The sequence below is a fragment of the Myodes glareolus genome, chromosome 21 (assembly GCF_982192425.1).
Source record: "Myodes glareolus chromosome 21, mMyoGla1.1, whole genome shotgun sequence".
NCBI classification, from domain to species: domain Eukaryota; kingdom Metazoa; phylum Chordata; class Mammalia; order Rodentia; family Cricetidae; genus Myodes; species Myodes glareolus.
Window position 1 is genome coordinate 50,405,716 of NC_142046.1, and position 15,173 is coordinate 50,420,888.

The 15,173-nt window shown below is 44.5% G+C and overlaps 1 protein-coding gene across 3 annotated transcripts in view; it reads right to left on the bottom strand.

Annotated features, from left to right (window-relative positions):
* Abcb11 (ATP binding cassette subfamily B member 11) overlaps nucleotides 1-9,699 on the bottom strand; it is a 90,204-nt gene extending 80,505 nt beyond the window's left edge. The window contains exon 1 of one of the 3 annotated variants that reach the window (XM_087900036.1): nucleotides 9,641-9,699. The gene's annotated coding sequence lies outside the window, so the exon portion shown is untranslated. Of the gene's footprint in view, nucleotides 1-1,019; nucleotides 1,173-9,640 lie in introns of those variants that run through there. The other 2 variants (XM_048426345.3, XM_085680997.2) reach the window with 2 other exon arrangements.
* Between the last annotated feature and the right edge of the window lie 5,474 nt (nucleotides 9,700-15,173).

Below are 15,173 nucleotides of genomic sequence, written 5' to 3' on the forward strand. Positions count from 1 at the left end.
TTCACCCTTTTTTATTGTCTTGGGTCGCATCCCTGAGTATCTCCAACATAAACCGAAAGTCCTTCGCTGTATTTACTTCCTGGCTCTTTACAGAAAGTCTTCCCACTCCACTACCACGAAGTCAGTTCAGAAGAGTGAGAAAATTCTCAAAAACGTGAGTCTTTTTTAACTAAACTATTGCCTAGAGCATCAACCTTCTAATTCGCTTCACCCTTATGGAGCTTCTGGAGTGTACAAAAGATGGATGATAGACTCCTAGAAAAATTGCAGATTTGATGACCGTAGATGAAGGAGATGCATGAGCACTAGCTTGGGAATCTCTGGAATGAACACATTCACCATGGATTTGCCCTGGAGAGAAACTCAAAGTAGACAGAGAAAGAAAGGAAGGAAGAAAGGAAAGAGCATAGGGAAGACCCAGAACCCAGAGTCAGAACAGGAGCAAGGACTGAAGAATAACAACGGGTCTTGGGGTGGGGGTGGTAGTGCAAGCTACCTCTGGAGCTGCTGTTGATCCTTGGTTCTTTAACGCTGGGGTCTTGGGGCTTTATCCCATCAACAATGGAAGTTAATGAAAGGTTTTAGGCAAGAAGAGAATAACTGATCTTTTAAAGTCTCGGATAAGCCTTGAGATTTTTGTGATTATTAGTTCAAGCAGGGTCTTGTTTTTATAAATGCCAAGGTTAAAAAGCATCTCTCTGGCATTTTTACTTTGGATGATACTTTTTCTTCTATCTATTCACCTACTTTTTTAACACACACACACATTTTCAAGACAACTGATGTACAAATAGCACTGCTAAGACAGTCACCAGGCCTCCCTCGTTGATTATACCAAGAACGCATCCCTGCATCTTCACACATCTACCCAAGGGCTATAGCCCTAGTATACGACAACACTGGGCTTTTGGTAAATCTGAAACACCAGCCCCATAAACTGAGATTTAAAAAGAAGAAAAAAAAGAACAGACTTGGAAAGCAGAGACTTAAAATGCTACAGGCAAATGCAAGTCGCTTACCTGCAGATGTGAATTTGAAGAAGCCAGAAACTCGACTGTGGAAAGTCAGGGTTGGACAGCCATTCCCAAGATCAGTTTTCATCGTAATAAAGCATTGAACAGAAATCAGGCTTTTTCCAGAACACGGACTATTTGCTTACAAGTCAATGTCCTAGCGTGCAGATCTAGCACAGGTCAGTGACAGGAGAGGAAAGGTCAACCGTACTCAAAGCAGTAACCCCAACCCAGAGTGCACTAGGAACCTTCAGAGGGTATCAACAAGCTTTCGAAACAACTGATTTGCCTTAGAATGTGGCCCAACAGTACAGGGCCTGGTGAGAGGCTTGGCTCTTCCTTCCTAAGCCCTTTATTTTAAAAAGTTACTTAAAAAAAAATCTAACAAGACAAAAATACTTCTAGTCTTCTCCCCTCAAGTTGAGGTGGCCCTTGTGACATCCCGGGGTTGCAGGCCCTCCATGATCTGGAACCAGCCCCAGAGTTTTGTGGAGGATTGATAACATGCAATTGCCTTCTGCTCAGAGCTCTGAGCATACAGATGACCCTTGACCCTGGTCTGATAAGTCAGTAACCTCAAGTTCTGCCCACCAGCAGCAGTAGAAATGCATGACTTTTAAAACACATTCCTGTTTTAAAACACATTTAAGACTCAAGGCAAAATGCTTAGAGCTACCAGGCCTCTTCTTCTGCCTCCTTACTGTTAGTCTAAAAAAGGTGATTCTTTTTACTACTTTTCTTCTTTATTAATTTGAATTGCATTGCTTTTGAAAGTAACATAATCATATGACTCAAAATGCTACTTATTTTTTATTTTTCTCCTTGAAAAGGGATGGTTGTAGGATTATTACTGAACATGGGGTCATGACTTGTGCCCCAAGTCAGGATTGGCCACCTGTCATTCATAAGCCAATAAAAATAGGCAAGTTAATAACGGAAAGCAGAGACGGGAGATTTATTCAGTGGTCCTCAGAGACAGAGATCCAGTGAGCACCCAGTCTCTGGGCTCCTGAAATGAGATCAAAGTTTATTAAACAGAGTGTTGGGGACCAGCTTTGGCAAAATTCATACGTTCCAGGGTAGGAGCGTGAGGATTAGAATTAGTAAGCAAAAGGAACAGAGATATGAGAGAAATAAGAGACAGAGACACAGGACAGCATCAGGAGGGTCATTCAGTGAATACTGAATCCTGCATTTTTCCCCACATGCTTATATACTTTACCCCAAAAGGGGAGGGAGGAAGCAACAGACTTCATTAACATGACATAAAGAATAGACTTGAATTCTCTGACCTTTGGTCCAGGTGGAGCAGATCACCTCTATACCCAAAATACTAACTAACTCTAGATCAGGATCGCTTGTTCGTAGCCATGCCTGTTGTCAACAACTTTGTAAGAGCAAAACTAAGCTCAAACCCTCTGCCCTTTAGTCAAGGTGGAACAGGTGCACATTGGTGTGTGCCCTCACAGTAGAGCACCAAAGAAATGCACCTAGAGGTTCCTGCCAAGGTGTGGTCCTGCCCACCACGGACCATGCTTCATTCTTGCTCCTGTAAGGTGGTCTAAGAAGTTGTTAGAACTGTGTGAAACCTCAAGAGACAAGTCCCACACCCTCCCCTCCCCCGTCATGGGTATCTCTTCCTCTCCCAGCGTGAGATTCTCAAGGAAATTGCCATTTCATTTTCTTTGGGGTGCACTCTTTCAGTAGTCTGATGGTCAGATTGAGAGGTGTATGTCTTCATTTCTTCCAGGTCAGCCAGAGGACCCTAAAGAAGACCGATGGTGCTTGGCAAGTCCTTCTTAAAGCATGCCCACCGTGCCCACAGATGGCTATTGAGCAAAAAGGCTGGATGTTGCAATCCAGTGGCATGATGTTTACCTAAGGTAGTGAAGACAGGCCAAGAAAGACTTTCAGAGGCAGAGAGAAGGGTTGCAGTCTGAGGCTGTTAACCCAGTGGCACAGAATAGCAGGGACTGGCCAGCCATGAGCTCTTTGGCTTCATTATTATCATTCCACGGTTCCAAATGAATTGTAGACACTCAGCCCTAGTCATCTAACCCAATACATACAATTGGCTGTACTTGGGTAGTGCCGGGAGCAACAGAAAGAAAAACAGCTAACGTCGTTTCCTTGGGTACCCGTGTTTTTCAAGCAAGTAACATAGAAGGAGGTAATTTCTGTAGTTTCACTTATTACAGAGGGAGGCAAAACCAAATGGCCTCGTATTTAGGTTCTACTGTTTTCTGGACACTTGATTTAGCTAAGGTCATGACTTGGCTAGCTTCATCTCCCCCATATGAACTCCACCGGGCTTTGCGTGAGATGAAGTCGATAGTGGAGGAAAGTTCTTATTCATCCAAGGACCTAGGACGACAAAGCTTCTATCGTCCTTTAGATGCAGCTCTCGGGGTTTCCTTGACACAGGGAAGGATGAGATGGGGTGTTTTACATGAACGGTTTCTATGGGCCAAACCTGGGCGTGGCATTCATTATTTCTGGCCACATTCCATTCGCAAGGATTCTGTCATATGGCCACCCCTTATTGAAAGAGAAACTAGGAGATTAGGTCTAACTATGTACCTACAAAACCCTGTTAAAAGCTAGACAATCTCAAGAGATGGGGTTTGAAATCACAAAGACTGTGGTTTAGGTAGTGCTACTTATATGACCAAAGTCAGTGTCTCTGTCCCTTTCTCCACCTGTGAAAAGGGAGTGGGAATACCAGACTCCTGCTGGGACCTCCTTGTGCTGTGCATTCTGGGTAGAGAGTTTGCAGGTGTGAAGTTTGGATGTGGGGCAGAGCAGATTCTCACCTGACTGGCAGCCTCCCTGGGAGGTCTCCCAGCGAGCATGCTCCAAGGTTAGCAAGCACAGGGTTTGAGTCAGGAATTCACAAAGAAACAGAAGGGCAATTCAGTACAAAGAAACCCCATTCAGCTCCCTGAATGGGGAAGGACAGCAGAAATCTCACCCAAAAGCTAAGCCAGGAGGCCAGGTCCAAAAGAGATCGGCAAACCTATTCACAGTGTTACAAAGCTCCAAGTCCAGTTGCAGATTTTGATGAATCAGTGACTCTTGCAGCCAGACAGGCCAGTGAATGGAGAGGAAGCTCCTTTCGCCGCTTTCCGTGACTCACAGGTCTATGGCTAGGTGCAATTGGAGAGAGAACTTGCTGCTTTAAACTGGGATCCTTTGAGAGCCTTGTAACGAGGCATAATCAAACCAGAGAGTCCAGCTCCCACTCCAAGGTGGGAGATAGACCGTGGAGGCGAGCGCTGAAGGCTGGGCCTCTACGTGCCTAAAAGTGAAGGCCGGAAGAGGCGCAGAGCAGGCCGTGGAGTGTGCCGAGAAAAAGAACCCCACCCTTTGCGGCTAAGAGGGAAATAATTGAGAGTAAATCTGAAGTTTGAGAGCCCTGAGCCTGAGGAGAGGAGGTAGACGGCCCGCTGGAGCCAGCTATGTGCTGTGTGGGTCACTGCTGTACCGACAGAGAACTCTGAAGCCCTAGCAGACTGCTTAACCTCCACAGCCTCGGTTCTCCAGCGGGAGGATTCAAGCTTAGTGGGTGTGGAAAGCAGAGATAAAATATGTTTACACAGCTCTCGGGGCTGTATTTGCCTGCTACCCGCGCTTCTTTACAGATTCAGTGCAATGCAGTCCCCATTCAAGTTCCTACCACATCCCATACGGAACTAAAACAAATAAATAATAAATAAATTTCATATGGAAGTCATAGGTGGCCAAATAAGAAGGCCAGTGCTGGGTGTGGGATACCTCCCTTCAAATTATTGTTCAGGGATGTCTCTCAAACAGCCAGAAAAATACAAACTGTTGCCGTTATTCTTGGTTGCCCACAAGAACTCGATGGTAATATCCCGTTGCTGAGGGACCACACAGCAGTCACAGGATATAGAGAAATCACGTTAGAGCAGACCAGGACGCTGGGGAACTCACAGATCCAAGAGTTAAACCAGCTACTACTGCCGCTACAGGGGCTTCACATCTAACTGCCTTCTAAATTCTCATCTCTTTGCCCATGGATTCCCGAAGCTCTCAGGCCTCAACAGAGAAGTTTCTTTGTGCAGCGCATGGTGGCCAGCACAGAGACTCACAACTGGTCAGAGAGCAGAGAACACGTGACTGCAGAATGCTCGGCCGCACGTGGGAATGCTCCCCGCAGGCCTAGGGACCGTCAGGAGAAGAGGGATGGAAGAGCTGTAAGAACCAGAGGTTACGAAAGACCAGTGAGAAGCAGTGTCTTCCGGAAATGCAAGACTCGGGTAGCTGTGGTTGCCTGCACAGGTCTTGTACAAGGTCAACCGGTCAATGCTCTCACCTGAAGGAGACAGACTGCAGAACTATAACTAAAACTATAACTATAACTAACTATAACTATAACACCTAACTGAGGAGCTATAATCAGTTGATGACTTTCTGGAAAAGTCAGAGTTTCTTCTTAAGGGCTGACCCTGGTAGATCAACCTTGCTTCTCTGGCTGCCCCCCCACACACACACCCATGAGCATTTAAGCAACACAAATTGGACTTGAAGGCTTATTAAAAATAACAACAACAACAAAAGAAAGATGAGAACATGAATTTGGGCGTGGGGTGGGAAGACAGGCTAGGTCTTGAGGGAGTTCGAGAGGAAGAGTGGCAAACGAATGTGTTCAAAACACACATTCTCAAAAGGTCTCAAAGAATTAATGAAAATGTCATTGCTTTTAACTAAAAAAAATTAATATGGAAACATAATAACTCCAAATAGCCAAAGCCATACTAAGGACAAAGAACCATTAGAGATATCACCGTGATTGATTTCAAATTATACTACAAGCTAGAGTAACGAGGCCAAATGATACTGGCACAAAAGTGGACAGTATCAAAGGACTACAATAGAGGACCCACGCAGCTGTGACCACTTACCTTCTCACAAAAATGAGGAAAACACGGGTCAGAGAAAAGACAGTCTCTTCAACAAGTGTGCTGGAAAAGTAGATATTCGCCTGGATCAGAGCGAAGCCAGACCTGTATGTCTTGTCCTAAACAAAGATCTACTGAACACTGCATCAGCCACCTTAACGTGAGCCACCTTAACCCTGAGACGGTTAGAGGAAAGCAGGGGAAATACTTCAACATGGAATACAAGTTAGCACTTTCTGAAACACGGCCCAGCAGCACAAGAAATTCTCCCAAAAACTGATGGGTGGGGTTGCCCGAAGTTAAAGGGCAGCACAGCAGAGGGAATGGCCCCAGGGTGAAGAGACAGGCTGCAGAAAGAGAGAAAATCTTGGAGAGCATCTACAAAGAACTTCAAAATTAAAACAGCAAAAGATCAATTCTCCAGCCAATAAATGTACAAATACATGAAACAAACAGTTCACAAAGAAGAAATACCAACGGTCAAAGTATATTTGAAAAGTTATTCAGCATCCTTAGCCATTAGGGAAATGGAAGATAAAACTGTATTGGGATTCTGTCTTACCCTGGTCCTAGTCAGAATGTCTCCTGAACACCTCCCCCACCAACAAAACTAAACCCAGCACAAGGATAGCATTCAGTTATACACTCAGAGATTATACTTAGACTAATTAAAACATCACATACTTATCTACCTGTGTATTCCTATTTATTGGCAAACTGTTCACATTGCTCATGCTGTGGAAGAAGTCCAGGTGCCCTCCAACAGATGAATAGATAAAAACATTGTGATAGATACAGGTATAGGGAGATATAGAGGGATGTGGTGTGTGTGTGTGTGTGTGTGTGTGTGTGTGTGTGTGTGATGAATTTTATTCAACCATAAAGAATGAAATTATGGCATTGCAGGAAAATGGGTAGAACTGGATATCATCATATTAAATAAAATATGCCAGATCCAGAATGCGTGTGTCTGCACATGCACACACACACACACACACAACTGATGTGGAAGTAAAAAGGGGGACTATGAGGGAAAAGAAGGCTCTAAAAGAGAGAATAACAGGGGAAGACAAAATAGGTTTTTCTCATTTGTGGAATCTGTTTAATTGTCTGTGCATCTGTATTTGTGGCATGAAAGAAAAAGGAGGACTGTTTGGGAGAAAGGAGACCAGTAATGTGGCAAAACAAAGGAAGACCAGAGATGTATAAATATGCAAATGTCACCAGGAAACCAGTGACTTTTGAATCCCTACTAAAAACGTAATGAACAGGCACATGGTGCCCAGACTTATCTGCAGGCAAGACACCCTACATAGAAAACACTAAAATAAGAATCCAAACTTGTTTAAACAGGTTAGAAATTTGATTATAAATGGGATTCCAGGTCCAAGGAGAGATCCCCAGACTGTTCTCTAGACAGAGGAGAGGGTGCCTGAACCAGCCTTGGCCTATAACCATACTGATGAAGATTTTGTTTATCACCATAGATCCTTCATCCGACGATGGATGGCGATACAGATGGAGACCCACATTGGAGCACCGGACTGAGCCCCCTATGGTCCAAATGAGGGGCAGAAGGAGGAAGAACATGAAAAAAAAACTCAGGACCGCGAGGGGTGTGATCACCCACTGATTCAAGGGGACTGATCTGTAACATGACGGCCGGCTTGTTGGGGTTTCTGTCCTGCCCAGTACCCCACAACTGGCAAGCCCAAAGAAAATCACGCACAAGACTCCATAAGATTATAAACTGATTGGTCCATTAGGTCAGGCTTCTTATTAGTCCTTGTAACTTACATTAATCCATTATCATTATCTATGTTAGCACATGGCTCCATACCTTTCTCAGCTGGGCAAGTTACATGCTGCCTCTTCGGTGGTCTGCGCAGGAGTGGCGAGAGAGCTTCCTGCGTCCCAGAATACTCCTGTTCTCATTGCATCACCTCTACTTCCTGTCTGGTTTTCCCACCTATACTGCCTGCCTGGCCAATCAGCGTTTTATTAAAATATGATTGACAGAATACAGACAATTCTCCTGCATCATTTCCCTCTTTTTTTTTTTAAACAAAGGAAAATACCCATAGTCCATTTGTTGGGAATGTGGGCGTAGTATTTCAGGCTACTTCCTGCTGGTTGGGGGCGCTGATAATCTTATGGGGACCTAAAGAAAATTTAGAGTTATAATCAAGTCCTGTCTGGAGTATCCTTTGAGTCTCAATCATCTCAGGCAGCAGTCCTGAATCTGTTCTGGATGTAGAACTCAGCCATCTGGCCATTTATTCCTGTCGGAGATTTTTCAGGTGGCCTCCCTTGTTCAAACTGGATTTTTCTTAACTCTGAATAAATCCAGAGCCTCTCATTTTCTGTGGAAACAATAGCAAAATCTCTTCTCCAAAGTAGCATACCTTTTGACTTCAATTTTGAAGCAAAGGTATTTTCAAAATATCTATCTTGGATTAATTCAGCAGCATTTATAAACAAAAGTATTTTAGCAACTGTTGCTCTTTCCTCAGCATTCAAATAATTCAAAGAGAGCATAATAACACATAGTATCAAGATTCTCTGCGTATTTTCCATCTTTATGTGGCTTTATTTTAACCTCTATTTCTTTTATTTTTACTTTTACTTTTTGAGACTGGTTCTCTGCATATCTTTGTCCTGGAATAACACTGTAGACCAGGCTGTCCTTGAACTCACAGAGATCCCATTGTCTCTGCCTCCGCAGAACTGGGCTCAAAGGTGTTTGCTACCACACCTTGAACTCACAGAGATCCACGTGTCTCTGCTTCCCCAGTGCTAGGATTAAAGGTGTGTAGCACCACACCCTATTTCTCCCTTTCTTTCTTTTTTATTTTTAATGACTTTAACCTTTAGCCTGCATATATTTTTAATACGCTGTAAACTCTTTAGAGGTTTTCTTCATCTTTGAACCTCTCTTTACTGTATCTCTCTTTCTTTTTTGACTACATGAGTCTTTAAGGAGAAGATTAATCCTCTCCTTTAAAGTCGTGGCTTTGACGGCTAGATCCAGTCCATTCCTTAGCTTTCAGCCTCCTGGCTGAGATACCAGCCAGAGCTGTGTTCACTGCCACAACTCTATGGCGTTTCAAGGTCCTTGCTAGCAAGCAAGCTGCAGCATTCTGCTCACAGACCACACTCAGTCGTACTGCCTGCCTGAAAGAGTCAGAGACTGCCCTGGCAGGACAGCCCAGAAAGCCAGCGTTTTAAAACGGCACAACTTTTTTCCTGCTACGGCTGAAAGCCGAAAAGCATGCGTTCAGCTTTTCACCAACACCGTTTACGTGTTTTGTGGTAGGACCTTTTAAAAGAGCTGCAAGGTTTTGCAGCTGAAGCTGAGTCAGGAAGCCTCCCTTAGATGAGAGTGCTTGCTTGCCTCTAGCAAGCAGAGCAGACCCGAGAAATTGCTGCTACCAAGAAAATGTGCTTTACTCTATTCTTTCCCAAGCTTTCTCAGGCTTTTTGTGGATTCACTTATCCACGTCTGGGCGCCATATGTAACATGACGGCCGGCTTGTTGGGGTTTCTGTCCTGCCCAGTACCCCACAACTGGCAAGCCCAAAGAAAATCACGCACAAGACTCCATAAGATTATAAACTGATTGGCCCATTAGGTCAGGCTTCTTATTAGTCCTTGTAACTTACATTAATCCATTATCATTATCTATGTTAGCACATGGCTCCATACCTTTCTCAGCTGGGCAAGTTACATGTTGCCTCTTCAGTGGTCTGCGCAGGAGTGGCAGAGGAACCTCCCTGCTTCCCAGAATTCTCCTGTTCTCATTGCATCACCTCTACTTCCTGTCTGGTTTTCCCGCCTATACTGCCTGCCTGGCCAATCAGCGTTTTATTAAAATATGATTGACAGAATACAGACAATTCTCCTGCATCACTGATCTAATGAGAGTTCACCAAGGCCAGTTGGACTGGGACTGAACGAGGAGGTGATCCAGCCAGATTCTCTGAATGTGGCCGGATTCTCTGAATGTGGCTGGCCCGGAGTCTTTCTGAAAAGCCACTGACTATGATACTGGGACCTGTTTCCTCTGCATATACTGGATTTTTGGGATCCAGTCTGTTTGGATACTCACCTTCCTGGACCTGGAGGGAGGGGGGAGGAACTTGAACTTCCCACAGGGCTGGAAGCCCTGACTGCTCTTAGGGATGGAGAGGGAGGAGGAGGGGGAGGGGGGGAGTGGGAGGGTGTTGGGAGGAGGGGCGGAAATGGAAACTAATAATTTAATAAACTTTGGGGAAAAAAAGAAGAAAATGAAAAAAAAGAAATTTATGAAATACGTAAATAGATGAAATGTGGGTTTCTCCAGCTGCTTGTCTTCTTCAGCACACCGCTCTCGGACAGAACTTCTGTTTTTATTTCCCTTTTCCCTCTCTAATGGAGGAAAAAGCACTAGAATATAGACTTGATTCTATCGGGGGATATTTGATCGCACGGCGAACTGTGTTTGTGTTCATTAAATAAAATTAGCCTTGGGTCAGGAGGCTGAGTCAGCAACTAGTCAACAGAAAGCAGTCACAGAGCATCAAGGGGCATCCAGAAGAGTTAAATAGATGGACAGGGAGTCACTGGGAGGGATTTGGAACACCAGGGCTTTTTATGCTTTAGGGGAGCAGAAGGACACTCTCCTTCAGAGACACCAGCAAAGAGAGAAGATTAGCTAGTTGTGACCCAGCTTCTCTGAGCTCTCAGGTTTTCTCCCTAGTCTTTGAACCTTGAGTCTTGTTTAGAAATAGAACGGTAGAGATTTAGGTAAAGTTATCTTTAGCAGTCTGGCAGTGGTTGGACATGCCTTTAATCCCAGCACTTGGGAAGCAGAGGCAGACGGACCTGTGAGTTCAAGGCCATTCTGGTCTACAAGAACTAGTTCCAGGACAGCTTTAAAAAAAACAAACAAAAAACAAACAAACAAACAAAAACTATCTTTAGTGGCAGTGACAGAGCTGGTGTCTGTGAAAACAGAATTCCCTCCAAGGTGCAGCCTGAGTGACCATACCGCTACCGGAGAAGCTGGTAACTGCGGAGTCCCAATTGCTGACTGGAATAGTAGTAGATTGGAGTGCAGCCACAGTGCTGAAGTCAAAAAGACATGATTAATTGGCTAATCTTTTCTCCTGGACAGATATGGTGGCACACACCCATGATCCCGGGACTTAGAAGGTCGAGGCAGGAATATATTATAAGTTGAGGCTAGCCTAAACTACATACTGAGACCCTGTCAAACAAACAACATATATCTATACTATCTCTATATCTTTATATATAGATACACACACACACACACACACACACACACACATATACCTTGACTATAATTGTTCTTGGTTTTTTTTTTCTCTTTCCCTGAAGCACCATTATAGATGATGTCAGGTAACATCAGAAATTTTACAACAGAGAGGAATAAGTAAAATAAATGAGAAAATCAGGGAGAAATCTGCTGTAGACTGAAAGAAGTCACTAGTAAGTACTGCACCCATGGTGTTCAGTCATTACTACTGTTACGTGGATTCTTTTGTCCCTGGAGGGAAACCAGCCTACCTAAGGCCTTGGCTGATGGGTTTCATGTCTAAGTTTTATCCAGAACACCTCCCTCCTGGTGATGCATCCGTCTTGGAAATGATTCTTCACTGGTGCCTGTTTACAGGCAAGCCTGGGTCACGGAGGTGTGTGCCAAGTAATTATAACTTTGGTGTGGGTGGTGTCTACTACTCCCTAGCTCAGAGCAAGGTGGTTCATGCTTCACACCATGTAGACTGGGAACTGGGAACAGTTTTGCCAAGCTAGTCCTACGCGTCTCGAAAAACAACCAAATACACTCCTGAACTCTGCATCTATCTTTCGTTAAACTTTCAACCACATGTAGAGTGAAAATGAGACCGGCACGTTGTTTTTATTATTGAGTTTCAAATGGCTGCATAGAGTCTCTCGACCCTTATTTATTAATGCTGGGTGACACCTTAAGAGCCAGAGACGTTGGCCTGTGAAATGCCACCGCAACGGTACTAATCAGGGTTCTCTTATGGACCCAAACTGGTAGAATGAATATATAATAATAAAAGGGGATTTACTAGGCCGGCTTAAGGATGTGGTCCAGGTAGTCGCACAAGGTCTGGTTCCTAATGGAAAGGCCAAGAATCTGGTACTTGTTCAGTTCCTGAGGCTAATGTCTCTGCAGTACTGATGCTGGAGCCCAGAAAGTTGCTGGTCCTCTGTGTTTCCTAATCTACATATCCTCAAAAAAAATCAGATGCCTTCACAAATTATTGTCATACTGAGGACTTGAAAGATGGGGTTCAGCCACATGGTGGTGGCGGCACACACCTTTAACCCAGCACTCGGGAGGCAAAAGAAGGCAGATCCCGTGAGTTCAAGGCCAGTCTGGTCTACAGAGCTAGTTCAGGACAATCAGAGCTACACAAAGAAAAAAAAAGATGGGGTTCCCCTGCATATCCCTTTAACACTCCTAACTGACCTGTGCAGAAGACAAATGGACCATTGAGAATGACAGTTGGTTATCACAAACTTAGTCAAATAGTGACCCCAATTGCAAATTGCAATTGCTGTACCAGATGTGTCCTTTCTTGCACAGATTAACACACCTCCTGGTCCATGGAATGCAGGTACCGATCTAGCAAATGTATTTTTCCTCAGCACTTGTCCATAGGGACCACTGAGGTTATTTGTTTCAGCTGGCAAAGCCAGCAGTGTGTGTTTACAGTTTTACCTCCAGCTTACAGTAACTCCCTTGCTCAGTTTTATGTCCTTGTTTGAAGGGATCCTGATCATTTGTCTCTTCCACACAATGTCACACTGGTGTGCTATATTGGCAACATCATGCTCCTTGGACTAAGAGGGCAGGAGGTAGCAAACACTTTGGATTTGTTGGCAGCACATGTGCACGTCAGAGGATAGGAACTATATCTGACCAAAATTCAGAGACCTTCTACCTTAGTGGGGCATACAAAAGTGTCCCTTCAAAGACAAAGGATGCACCTGGGCACTCCCACCACTAAGAAATATTTAGGCTTCTTTGGATTCTGGAAGCGGTACCTTTCTCGCTTGGGTGTGTTATTTTGGCCAATATATCAAGTAATTCAGGAAACTGCTGGCTTTGAGTGGGAACAGGAGCAGGAGGCTTTCTACCAAGTCCAGGCTGCTGTGCATCTGGACCATATGATCCAGCAGACCTGATGGTACTGATGGCGGCAGTGGTAGATCGGGGTGCTAGCTGGAGCCTGTGCCGGGCCTCTTAGCTTTGCTTCCTATTGTTCTGATAAAGACCATGGTCATAGGGAATTTGAGAAAGGAAAGGGTTTGTTTCATCACATTACTCCCGGGTCACAGTTGTCACTGTGGGAAGTCAGAGCAGGAACTCAAACAAGGCAGGAACCTGGAGGCAGAAGCTGATGCAGAGGCCATGGAGGGGTGCTGCTTACTGACATGCTCGGCCTGCATTCCACCAGTCCAGAGGTGGCATTGCTCACAGTGAGCCGTGTCCTCCCACATCTGTCCCACAGGCTTGCCTGGGATCCTTTAGGATGGAGGCAATTCCTCGTTGAGAGTCCCTCATTCCAGATAAGTCTTAGAAAAAAAATTGTCAAGTTAAAAAAGAAAGTCAGACAAACAGTGAGTTACCTAGACCCAATTCACTAATTCACTGCTAACCCTAACCCTTTGAAGCCACATAATTGAAGAGTCATAGTTGAAATAATCACGGAAAGTCCTTAACCAACACAGGTGTGGTGGTACCCTTCTGTAATCCCAACACCCCGGAAGGAGAAGCGTGAGGAACTTCTGTTAAAGACCCTGTCCTGAAACCAAAACAAACTCAAAGGGAGCTGGCTATGCAGACCCTGTCTTAAACACCAACCTTCAAACTAAGACAGGGAAAAAAAAAAAGAAAAAGAAAAAAGATCGGAAGCCAAATCCAACTTGCATCCACTGTGGGAGAGCTGGCGAGGTGACTGTTACAACAGCAGAACCTCTCTGGAGTCCCACAGACCCCACACCAGAGTTCACATAGCCTCAAATGATGCGCTATTGGATATGGAAGAACCACTTCCTGCACTCTCAGGAGTTCATTTTAGCATCATCTATGCTTACTTAAGGATATATGCTAAAGGCAGTTTACTATACCCTTCTCCCTGTGCTGTCGCCCTCCCGCTCTCCCTCTCCCTTCCACCCTCTCCATTCTTCATCACTGCTGTATGCATAGAAACAAACACATGTGTCAAGCAGAAACAAAACTCAAGACGCATTATGGTCTATGACATTTCACACCCTACCCTCGAAGTCAAGTTGCTCCTTAGAGAGTTTTACCATTGCTTTACTGTGGACCTTGCCCGAAAGTCACTGTTTTATGTTACGAGTTTCCACTAAAAGTCTTCCAAGTTTATAGAAGTTGAAGGCAAAGACGCATTCAAGGAAAGTTGGCTCCAGGACAAGACCCAGGCCCAGCCAAACTAGACATGGTTATTATATCCCTCATCTGCTTTCAGTGAGAGAGTCAGATATGTGACCCAGTTTTGTTCAGTGCAAAAGATCTTTACTGCTTGCCTTTAGGAGTTTTAACAGGAGAAATTATTTTGTACTTACATTTTTTTTTCCTGTTTCAACATCTATCAAGGGCTACAGTAACCACCTGGTGACCATGACATGATACACAAATGATGAAGATTTACGTGCTGAGGATGCCGGGGAGGGGGCTGGGAACAGAAACAGCTTGGACATGATGGTAGCATTAACCCATTGAACCAACCCTGAGCCCAAATATGGTGAGGTTTCATGGCATATAAAACAATCACCTCTATGACTTAAGCCATTATCATTGGAATATCCCTTCTGCATATACACTAACTTCCAATGCCTATATACCCAGAAAGCTTCAGACATTACATTTTATACTTTGTAGAAAGAGGTACAGGGAGATTCCTCACACATTGATTTTCTCAGAGATAACACATTCTACCTTGAAAGGAAGCTTGCTGAGCTCAGGAAGTAAACAACTTGAAAGCTTCAGAAAGTCCCTGAAACTGACCAGATTCACTAAACTCCTCCCTCCCCGAGCTTACATAAGCAGCAAAAACTGCTGAGAGACACTCTCAGACAAGGAGAGCTGCCTGAGAGAGGCAGAGACCAGCTGAACGACCTGCAAATGGCAGTCCCTGACCTGTTGAGTTGCCTGCAAACTATTCACTGAGCTCCA